This window comes from Onychostoma macrolepis, chromosome 24, assembly GCF_012432095.1.
Source record: "Onychostoma macrolepis isolate SWU-2019 chromosome 24, ASM1243209v1, whole genome shotgun sequence".
Lineage (NCBI taxonomy): Eukaryota > Metazoa > Chordata > Actinopteri > Cypriniformes > Cyprinidae > Onychostoma > Onychostoma macrolepis.
In genome coordinates this window covers 16,195,532-16,207,791 of record NC_081178.1, presented here as the reverse complement: position 1 = coordinate 16,207,791, position 12,260 = coordinate 16,195,532, and the positions used below count along the sequence as shown (strand labels likewise).

General features: G+C 39.1%; 1 long non-coding RNA gene across 2 annotated transcripts; it reads right to left on the bottom strand.

Annotated features, from left to right (window-relative positions):
* Window positions 1-2,628: 2,628 nt before the first annotated feature.
* On the bottom strand, window positions 2,629-11,625 carry LOC131533660 (uncharacterized). Of its 2 annotated transcripts, none has more exons than XR_009269188.1 (4): window positions 10,166-11,625; window positions 9,116-9,705; window positions 6,322-6,434; window positions 2,629-3,323 (listed from the first exon to the last, which is right to left on the bottom strand). It is a non-coding gene; the product is annotated as an uncharacterized LOC131533660 (long non-coding RNA). The 2 variants fall into 2 exon arrangements; XR_009269187.1 differs by having other exon boundaries at window positions 2,712-3,323; window positions 8,760-9,705.
* Between the last annotated feature and the right edge of the window lie 635 nt (window positions 11,626-12,260).

Sequence of the window (12,260 nt, the reverse complement as noted above, 5' to 3'; positions counted from 1 at the left end):
AAAAAAACTGACTAATAAAGACTAATTCTCCACTGCTTCCCTCAAGATTTTCCTATATTTTCTAATTAGGTTTTTCAATGAATGAGTAAAATAATGTAAACAACTTGACAAAGCTTGACATTTTGCTCCACAATGCAAATTAAACACACCCATGCGGAAAACACACATTCTGAAACAGTCATTTATTTTTCAATATGTTACTACATAGGAATGTTTGGGGTGTGAGTGTGTGCTGTTTACGTTGTACAACAAAATGTCAAAGTATAGTTATGTTTAACACAGACCAGAATATAACACCCCCCCCCCCCAAAAAAAAACCTTCCTATAAATCAAAATTAATAATCATTATTACAATATAAAGAGCAATAATAAACAATGATTTTGTCATGATATTGCAGCTTCACTCACTAAGGAGTTCCTGTGTTTCTCATTTCTAGGCTATTTACATTATGCAGTTTTTGTGTAAATGCACATACAGTACATGATCAGCATTAAACAGCCTGTGTAAATAATTTTAAATGCAGTCTATAGTATTGTGATTGACTGAAAAAAATGGTTATTTTTAAATATTTGACAAAAACGACAGAAACATTTAATAAGGTAATTATATTGTTATAAAAGTTACCCTTACAAAGGTTAAAAAATGCTCCTGGAAGTCTGTTCCGGGGAGAGAGAGTGCTTTGAATATGATCAGGGTCATTCTGGCCATTCGTTCAGGGCTGTTCTGGGTTTTAACGAGTACAAATACAACATTAGGCTGTGAAGTATAGACTAGTCTCTTGGAAATGTAGAGAACAGGCTTTCCTCAGCTTTCCTTAAGGCTTGCTTTGTCCTGTTTGCAGTTGGCTACAAATATATATATATAAATATATATATATATATATATATATAATCAGTCCACAGTTTTATGATAAGCTATGAAATCCTTATAATCAAGTTATGATAAACTTACTCTTTGTAAACGAATAGTGAAATTAAAGAGAGATGCTTTAGCTCCATCCCTGTCCTGACAGTCTGACACCGTCTTGTCAAAGTGCTCATAACACAATTTAGTGTATGATATAAACTACAATACAAGTTAAAACTTAATAATTAATTTAAACTTTGATTTCTTATTGTGATGAAGGGTCAGAAACGTCTGGATCCATTTGCGATAAAACTTTAATGGTGCAAGATGGGCAGGGTCAAAACAACAGCGTAGAGAATCACAAAACACAATCCAAAATCAGTAACAGATACCAGGCTATGGTCGGGGCAGGCAGCAGAGAATCAAAGACGGAGAAGCAAGCTCAAAGGTCCAAAGGTCCAAAGGCAGGCAATCAGAGAAAAGTAAACAGTCCTAGGTCAATACACGGGGAATCAAAGAATCAGAAGAAACGCTCAGAAATTGTGGCCGGGACTAACAATACTTCGCAATGGTAGATGAGAAGAGCACAGCATAAATAGGGAATGGAAATGACAAACACCTGTGGTAGGTAATCAGGCCAAGGCACGGGGCATGTGGGTAATGTGGTCCATAATGGTATTAGTACTCTGGTGAGGGTGCCCTCCGGTGGCGATCGGAGAGAGCCACATATGGCGTCAAATCTGTGGCATTAATAACCGAGCGCGCCACTTATGCTGGCGCGCGCGGTAAATCACTTCCGCGAGAGGAAAACAGATCTACACGCGAGGAAACGGGAGCCCGCGAGCTAATTTCAAACACTGGCGCGCGCGTCACTCGTCCTCTGCGCACAATACAAGCCCTCGCGCGCGCGTGATCATCCCCCACATCCTCGCGCTCGATCTTCTCTCACCTGCTCGCGCGAACACTTCTGTTTTTGTCAGTCGTGGGGCGGGGCTTGCTGTTTTAATTGTTATCTCTAACGCCATTGGTTACTTCCCCTTTTCCGGAAGTCAGCTGTGATTGGACGCCTGTGAAAAGGCCATCCATAATTTATTTGAAAAATAAATTCTGTTTACTAGTGATAACAATCTTGTGATGTTACAAAGATAAAACAGGACCATAAACCCCCTTTTTTTTTTTTATAGGTATTTTTATTAGTTTTATATTGCACAATAAACAACAACAATAAAATAACAAAATACGTAAAATAATAATGATTAAAAAATAAATCAATAAGTAAAAAAACATTTAAAAAACAGACTTTTGAGAACAACAATCAGGGCATACAAGCAGTTTCAATGGAAAAATGACTAGGCACTCAATAGGGGGCAGACAAGATACTAAGCATTACGTTGCTGGTCAGAGTCAGCATTACATTGGTCCAAATGATCTAGAAACGGTTGCCATATACTGTAAAACTTATTAAGATTACCAATAACTCCATACTGGACTCTTTCCATATGCAATATTCCAGTAAGATAGTTCAACCAGGTCTTACCCAGGTGAAAAGGAAATATATTGAAATTGCACTTTTTTGAACATACTTAATATATTAAAATTACACTGTATTAAGTGCGTATTAAATGTATTATTTTGAAACAACTTTAAGTATATTAAGTGTATTTCAAGATATGATTAAAATCAATTTTAAGCTATTTGCAATATATTTAATGTATTGAAATTGTGTTAAATTGGAACCACTTTAAGTATATTTAGTGTAGTTCTACTACATTTTTTGAAATTGTATTTATAGTACACTTTAATGTTGTACTAAAAGTATAGTATAAATTTATTTAAAGCTTATCTTTAATGTATTCCAAGTATATTTTAAATATAACATCAGCTCATTAATTATATATTTTTGGAACACTAAAAGAGCCACTATTAATATATTAAAAATATATTTTACAAAACCATTTAGCATGACAATAATACATTTTTAATATATTACAAATATAATGCAAAATAGTCTTTCTGTAAAGAAGCATTACTATAAAATACACACGCATTTCCAAAACTACAAAACTTTATTTTAATTGTGTACATTTTTTACATAGTCTTTAGCCAAAATATGTTCACATAACATAAAGATCAGTGATCTGTAGAGCTACATTTAACACACACACAAAAAAAAAATAAATAAATAAATAATAATAATAATAAAAACAAATCAATAAAGTGCATTTTTAGCAAAATAGCAATGGTATCAAACAGTTGAACCCAATATGAAACCACAGAAGTCAATAAAATGCATTTTTAACAAACTAGCAATAGCCACAAACAGTTAACCAAGAACTGTAACAATTCGAACATCACTATCTTCATCCTTCCAGTGGAGAGTGACTGTTTTTTGAGGTTGACTCGTTGTTGCATTTCCTCCGAATGAGGGCCCGCACTTCAGACACTGTCGTATTCGGGAACTCTTTGATCACAGTGTCTGTGAAAGGGGAAAAAGTAACTTAGAAAAAACCAAAGCAAAATAAACCCCATCTTAAAAAAATAAATAAATAAAACAAGAAAAAAAAAGTGTTGCAACACAATATGTTTTGACATTTAGTCATTTTATAATGCCTCGTTTCCACCTAGTGGTATGGTTACAGTACAGTACGATTTGGGACAGTAAACCCGGATCCGGCTTGCGTTTCCACTGGCAACAGTACCCTTACTTGATAGGTGTGGTCTACGCTGAAAATTTGCGATTGCCATCGTCGCGTAAAGAAAGTAAGTGTAAACAACATTGGAGGACATACAGCAGCTTTGTTTGAGCAGAGGCTGAAAGCTGCAAGGAAAAAATTGTTGAAAAAACACACTGTGTTGTCATTCCCCTTGTAGCACGCACAAGTAACGATTCTCTGTCAACCAATAAACGTTCTGCAGTAAGTCTAGCTCCACCCTTTTGGTACCAGTTCAGTTCAGTATTTTGGTACCATTCACAACTTCTGAGAGTGGGAACGGAAATAATTGTGTACCGTACTGAACCATACTGCTCAGTGGAAACGAGGCATAACATAGACATTCAATGTATTGTGAGGCACAGTTAGGTCCATATATATTTGGACACGGGCACAATTTTTTTTCAGGTATTTACCAAAGCATATTCAAGCTGTAGTTATATAATGTATATGGGCTGAAAGTGCACACTCTCAGGTTTAATTTGAGGGTATTTACATCCAAATTGGAGGAAGGGCTTAGGAATTACAGCTCTTGAGAGTAGCCACTCCCCCACCCTTTTCAAGGGACCAAAAGTAATTGGACAATTGAATCAAAAGCTGTTTCATGACCAGGTGTGGACTATTCCTTCGTTATTTCTTCATCAATTAAGCAGGTAAAAGGTGTGGAGTTGATTCTAAGTGTGGTATTTGCATTTGAAAGCTGTTGCTGTGAACCTACATCATGTGTTCAAAGGAGCTCTCCATGCAAGTCAAACAGGCCATCATTAGGCTTCAAATAACAAAAATCCATCAGAGAGACTGCAGGAACATTAGGAGCGGCCAAATCAACAGTTTGGTACATTCTGAGAAAAAGAGACTGCATTGGTGAGCTCAGCAACATAAAAAGGCCTGGATGTTCATGGAGGACAACAGTGGTAGACATCCAGCCAAGAGAAGGACACTCTCCAGGAGGTAGACATGTCACTGTCAAAGTCTACAATGAAGAGAAGACTTCACCAGAGCAAATACAGACGGTTCACCACGAGCCACAAACCATTCATTAGCCTCAAGAATAGACAGACCAGATTAGACTTTGCCAGACCAGTTCTGGAAAAGCATTCTTTGGGCAGATTAAATTAAGATCAACTTAAATACCAGAATGACGGGAAGGGAAAAAGTCTGGAGAAGGCTTGGAACGGCTGATTATCCAAAGCACACAGCATCATCTGTGAAACATGGAGCCGTGTGATGGCATGAGCATGGCATCCAGTGGCTCTGGGTTACTGGTGTTAGAGATGATGAGACAGAAGCAGCCGGATCAATTCTGAAGTATATAGAGATATACTCTCTTCCCAGATTCAGTCAAATGCAGCAAAGCTGATTGGGTGGTGCTTCATAATACAAAATGGACAATGATCCAAAACACACTTCAACCCACGAACAAAGAACAACCGAAGACCGCTGCAGTTAAAACCTGGCAAAGTATCAGAAAGGAGGAAAGCCAGACTTCGGTAATGTCAATGGGTTCCAGACTTCAGACAATCATTGCCAGTAAAGCATTCTTAACAAAATATTAAAAATGAACATTTTATTTATGATCATATTCATTTGTTCAATTACATATGAACCCCTGAAAATGTGGGTACTGTGTATAAAAATGGTTGCAGTTACTAAAATTTGTACTTGATATTTTTGTTTAACTCCTTGAATTAAAGTTGAAAGTCTGAACTTCAAATTCATCTTCATTGTTTAACTTTATTTTTATTCTGGTGGCATACAGAGCCAAACGTATGAAAATTATGCCTGTGTCCAAATATAGATGGACCTAACTATATTTCACAGTATCACAGCAAAAAGAGAAAAAAGACAATTTGCTTAACTGCAAATGAAAAATTACACTGCCAAAAATTACTGTATAATGCATAACAAATATTTATGGCTTTAATATTTGTTATAGTCCCCCTTGACCTGTAAGCAGAACAAAAAAGTAGTACACATACCTATGAGAACAGTGACCTTGTGAGGGTCCAATTGTTCTTCGAGGGCTGAATCTCGATTTCCTGTAAGAGTACATCTTGCTAGTTTCTCTTTTCCAAAAATTAGAGTGGCCAGTTCTTGTGTAAAAAGAGAAACTCGTGACTTATTCAGTCTGTCATACATCCTCTTGGGGAATTTCACATCCGAATCAGCAAGTGAAATCTGGGTAAAATAAGAAACAAGCAGTATTAGAAACTGTTTACTTTATAATTCACATGTGACCCTGGACCACAAAACCAGTCTTAAGTCGCTGGGGTATATCTGTAGCAATAGCCAAAAATACATTGTATGGGTCAAAATTATAGATTTTTCTTTTATGCCAAAAATCATTAGTATAATGATCATATTCCATGAACATATTTTGTAAATTTACTACTGTAAAGATATCAAAAATTCATTTTTGATTAGGTAATATGCATTGTTAAGAATTCAATTGGACAACTTTAAAGGCGTTTTTCTCAATATTAATTTTTTTTTGCACCCTCGGACTACAGATTTTCAAATAGTTGTATCTCAGCCAAATATTGTCCGATCCTAACAAACCATACATCAGTGGAAAGCATATAAAAGCTGAATAAATAAGATGTATAAATCTCAATTTTGAAAAATTGACACTTAAGACTGATATTCTGGTCCAGGGTCACAAGTATGCTAACGGATTTTCTAAATGGTTATCCATACACAAAAAAGACAGCGAAAATAATTATTGCAATCATGAATTTATATCATCATAACTTTTTTTCTAACCATTTCTGAGGATTCAGCATGAGACAGCTCACTGGAACTTGAGCTTGAGCTGTGTGAGCCTCTTTTCATGGACTCTAGGAAATCTTTGAGAGATGATACTATCCCAGGAAGCTCTACAAGACAAAAAGAAGTTGCAAGTATGTTATACAAAGTTAGGACAGTACAAACACCCATTTGGGTTCTTCATTTGTACTTGGTCTATTGATTAAATAATAAAATGAATTTTCTAAAGAAGCATTGCTGTAACTTCAAAACTATTTTCTTGTGCAAAGACAGGACATTCTAGGTTCTAAGTTGCAAGTTGGTTACGGCTTGTAAAGGTTTTGCTAAATTTATAAAAGATGAATACAACACAAACCTCATATTAACCTCAACAGGCCTCATATTAGCTTCAGCTAAATATTTTTGTATCCCGTCCCCTTAGGCACCTAAGTGGCCAATGACGTCCTCATTGTAAACATGGGCATGTGTGTAGCATTCTATAAATTTGTACACATATTCTTTAACATACAGAAAACTATGAAATAGGATTAGGATCAAGCAATAATACAAATAAATAAATAATAAAACCATCTCGAGATTGAAGTCATTTTAATGCAAGATTAAACCTTTTTTTTTTTTTTTTTTGAGAAAAACAGTTGAAATAACCTGTTGAGAATAAAATAATTAAATTTAGAGAAAAAAGTAATTGGGTTTTAAGAAAAAAAGTTTAAATAAAATGCATATAAAAAAATACACTCATGTCAAGTTAATTTCATCTTGTTGGAGAGTTAATCAGCATCTGCAGTTGAGTTGACCGTAGAGAGTGAGGTTTGTGGATGTAGCTTATGAAGTGATCAACCAGATTTTGAATCCACCTTTTGCCAAAGTTGCTCTTCTCATCACAATTTTAAAATCGGAAATATTTATTCAATAAAAATGAAGAAAAATGAATGGAAATAAATTGCTTAACAAGTGTTTAATAATAATGAATCAATTGGGTAGGTTTAGGGAAGACTTTGTTGTCCCAAAAAGGCAACATCCATTTAATAATTTTAATAAATACTTAGTGTAAACAGCATATTGCTATTTTCACATATATCCGCTGCCCTAAACTACAATCATACAACATTGTCATTAATGGTTGTATAGATGGTCACAGTCGTTTCTTATGGATGGAAGTGTACATAACCAACATCGACCCTAAAATAGCCAGTTAGTTTGTCAAAAGGAGGATTCAAACTTGGGTAGATTGTATCATGAGCTACATTAACAAGTTTTACTCTCTAGACCTGCAGATTCTTCTGTATTGCTTGGCCCTAATCCTCTTCTGTAGACAACAATTGCTTTTATAACATTAAAGGTAACCTATTGTGCCCCTTTTTGTAATATAAATCTCAGGTGTCTCCAAAATATGTCTGTGAAGTTTCGGATCAAAATACCCCACGGATCATTCGTCATATGATGTTTTAACTGCCTCTGTTTTGGTGGGAGAAAAAAATGTGCTGATTTTGTGTGTTCGTGATTCACAAACAATACAGGAGAAGCTCACACAGCTTATATAACTCTCAAAATGGATCATTACAAACTGTTAATGATGCAAAATTTTCAGACATCAACATAGGGAGAAATCTGGAATGGCAAGTTCAAAGAGATTGTTTATGATTTAGGGGGATTATAAATATATATGAGAATACCATAAATACATTTAAGAATTCAGGGGGATTATATATGGGCGGATTTTAACCATTACAGGCTTGTTTATTACACACACTGTGGACACACAATTGTGTTCAAACACCTTTTTGCATAATATGTCCCCTTTAGTTAAACTTAATATAACTAGAGATGTTCCGATACCCTTTTTCCCTTCCCGATACCGATTCCGATACCTAGGCTCAGGGTATCGGCCGATACCGAGTACTGATCCGATACCCGGGTGTGTATCTGGTTATACAGTTGTATGTACTACTAGCCCTGTATGAATTGATACAATTATTTTAGGGTGTGCTTCACCATATAGATAGATAGATAGATAGATAGATAGATAGATAGATAGATAGATAGATAGATAGTCTGGCGAGTAATTTTAACTGAATTTAAGTTAAAGGTGGTGGTGCTTTTTTGGTCATTCAGTGTTTCTGTAAAAATGGGGAAAAACTGTCAATAATACTGATAAAATAATAATCATACTATGAATTCTACTAAGAACAATATAAAACGCACTAATGATTAACGAGCTGCTGGATTCATGAATATTAATCACGTTGTCTGCAATGGCTCGAACGGATTTGCTGAAATCAAAACAGGGACGATAATAGGTGAACGCCAGCCAATGAGATTGTCGTTTGCGCATTAGCTCCGCCTACTACCGGAGAACCCGGCAGTTAAGCTGAAGAATTCCAAAGGAACTCCGTTATTTTGACAGAAAAATACAACAAAGAATAACGTTTACATACCATGCAGAATTGACGCGCTACATGTAAGACTCCCTCGCTCCCTCTCCCTCTCTCTCTCTCTGCGTGTGAGGAAAAAAGCAAAGCGACGGCGAGTCGTGCGCTTCACACTAGAGCTTACGGTACGTCAAATACAGCTGCGCTGCGCATTCATTCAGATGAACTGAAAAATATATCGCTTGACGGAGAGAGAAACTCTGAAGCGCTCAGAGTGTTCAGCGAGTGACAATATATCTGTGCTAAACTTATACATAGCCTACCAGTAAAATCTGATCATTTATTAGCCAGTGGCTAATATTAGACATCATTTAGTCGCCCAGGGTGAAGATTTAGTCGCGTATGCGAGTGATTTAACTTACTGGCAATGTGCTAGCACGTTTGTATTTCTTCTTCTCTGCTCTAAATAGTGGTTGCTTGTGTGGCAACACAGCACAACTTCCTGTCTTTGCATTCTGAGCAGCGAAGAAGAATTGATTTCCGATTTGCAGCGTTAAGCAAAGCTAGCGCGCATAACTATAGGTCTTGTTTAAAAATGGTATCGGATCGGTACATGGGTTCAAGTACTCGCCGATACCGATGCCAGAATTTTTTGTGGTATCGGTGGAATTTCCGATACTAGTATCGGAATCGGAACAACCCTAAATATAACGTAACTAAATTGGACAGACTGACTATAAAAACTAGGCTAAATGGCCCTATACACACATGTACATATAATTTTGTAACCTAAAAGAGAGAAGCTGATCAAGAATTGTTGACTCAGGGATTGAATCCTTAAATAAAGGTTTCATATTTACATTTTAATTCCTAAGATTTTACTTTTCAAAGCTTTGACAACATCATCATCAAGCGTGACAAGAGTGTTCTGGGGAGATGTCCTCTGAAAAAGACTGTTCTCAAATTCCTTACTTGCATTATCTTCTTGTTCGTTGTCACTGTCCAGTGCAGCCTGTGTGTTACTTTTGACACAAGTTTAGAAGAGGCTCAACAACCACTTACAATAAGTTAGTGATGTTGTATGTTTAACCAGTGAAGATCACAGCAAATGTCATGTTGATAATTTTGGTTTAATTTCAAATTCACGATTTCTAATTATTGTGTCTATTGTGATGCTGTGGTTCATGCTAAATCTGCACTATTCACCTCTTACAGAGATTAGAATTAGAACTCTCACAAAAGACCATGCAAATAGCAAATATAAGGGCAACTAACTAAAAATATATTTTTACATATTTAAACATTTCTTTTCAGTCTTACTGAAGGAACCAGTTGGACACCTGAAAGAGAAATCTTCCTCTGAGAGTAAGTGGCGGCTAACCTTGCTCCATTAGTCAGATTTGAAAAAAACAAACAAACAAACAAAAAAAAACTGTTAAAATTATTTTATATGAAATTAAAACACGGCTTACCCTTTTCCTTGATGGTCTCTGCTCTGTATTTTCAAACAGGTCAATGTCAGTGTTATCTGAATCGTCTGACATCGGAGTAGAGGTTACAGGTGCTGCTTTTTTCCTTTGCAAGTTCTGGAGGTCTCTTTTGAGTTTGTCTCCCATCGCAACATCAGCTGCACTTTGAGTTGTACTTGCACTCTAAAAGCAACACATGACAATTAACATTTCGCAAAAAAAAAAAAGAAAAAGAAAAAAGGTTAAGAAAATAAAAAACCTTTACGGCTTTAGATGTTTTTTTCCCTTGCTGTGCATTGGCCTTCCAGATGTCTTCTCCTCTCTTAAAAGCATCTCTCTTTACAATTAAGTCTTTGTAAACGTCTGTAATCACACACACACAAATTATTTACATATACACATATATATATATTGTGACGGGGTGGAAGAATCACGCGACAAGGAGAGCTCAAAATAAATACCCCGGAGGGTGGATTTATTCAATTAAAGTGCAGTGCAATAGGTGCAAGGTGGCTGGTGGCTGGTGGCTGAGGTGCGGTGCTCTCCGTGTGTGATTCGTGCCGTGAGGTGACAATTCCGTGGCTCCTTTTGTCAGGGCTGGGTCGGTCGGTCAGTCGCTGGCCTCTGAAACGAGAGAAGAGTGCACACATTAAGCCACAATCAGCGCGAAGTCCGTCTTCTCCCTCTCACCCAGCCGCGTCCGGCTTATATGGTTGGGGACTGATGAGCTTCAGGTGCGACCGGCCCAGCCCTGATGAGGCGGTGCAGGTGTTTCGCCTTTGTCCCCAGGGCAACGCTGATGAGAACTCGTCACACTCCCCCCCCCTAAGCGTTGTCCTGGTCCTGGAGGCAAAACAAGATGGCAGTAAGGGGGAAATTGGGGGTGGGCGGGGAGTGACCCCTGACAGACCTGCATAAGCTGACCAGATCCGAGAGAGTCCGTCGGCGTTGGCGTTGGAGGCTCCGGCCCGGTGACGGATGGTAAAGCAGAAGTCCTGGAGCGCGAGGAACCAGCGTGTCACCCTGGCGTTGGTGTCCTTTGCCTTTGCCATCCATTGCAGGGGAGCGTGGTCGGTGAGCAAGGTGAATCTTCGGCCCAACAGGTAATACCGCAGCTCCAGGACTGCCCACTTAATGGCCAGAGCCTCTCTCTCGACGGTCGCATAGTTCCTCTCGGCCTTTGTCAGCTTCCTGCTGATGTAGAGGACAGGGTGTTCCTCACCTTCCTGGATTTGGGACAGGACGGCTCCCAACCCTGTTTCCGACGCGTCTGTCTGCAGCAAGAAGGGGCAGCCGAAGTCCGGTGCTCGCAGGACTGGTCCCTCGGTCAGAGCGTGTTTGATTTGTTGAAAGGCCTTTTCTGTCACTGGGCTCCAGATGACACGCTCAGGCTGCCCCTTCTTGGTCAGGTCTGTCAAGGGGGCGGCTATGGAGGAAAAGTTGGGGATGAAGCAGCGGTAGTAACCCGCCAATCCCAGGAACGCTTGTACCTGGGTCTTTGTGGTGGGTCGCGGGGCATCGCGGACCGCCTCTACCTTCTTTTCCTGGGGTCGGATCAGGCCCCGTCCGACTCGGAAGCCCAGGTACTTGGCCTCAAGAGCGCTAGGTGACATTTTCCTGGGTTGGCGGTGAGTCCAGCCTTCCGTAGTTCCGTAAGCACCCTCCGCAGACGGTCTAGATGGTCCTCCCAACGCCCGAGTGGATCACCACGTCATCCAAATATGCGGCCGCATATTGCTGGTGTGGACGGAGGACGATGTCCATAAGCCGCTGGAACGTTGCAGGAGCCCGTGAAGGCCGAAGGGAAGGGTCCGGTACTGCCAGTGTCCCGAGGTGGAGAAGGCCGTCTTGGCTTGGCCGGCAGAGAGGGACTTGCCAGTAGCCCTTGGTTAAGTCCAGGGTGGATATATACCGGGCCCTTCCCAGGCGGTCCAACAGTTCATCCACTCGGGGCATTGGGTATCCGTCGAACTCCGACACTTCGTTGAGGCGCCGGAAGTCGTTGCAGAAGCGGAGGGTGCCGTCGGTCTTCGGTACCAGGACGATGGGGCTGGACCATGGGCTGCGTGATGGTTCGATCACCCCAACTTCAGCATTT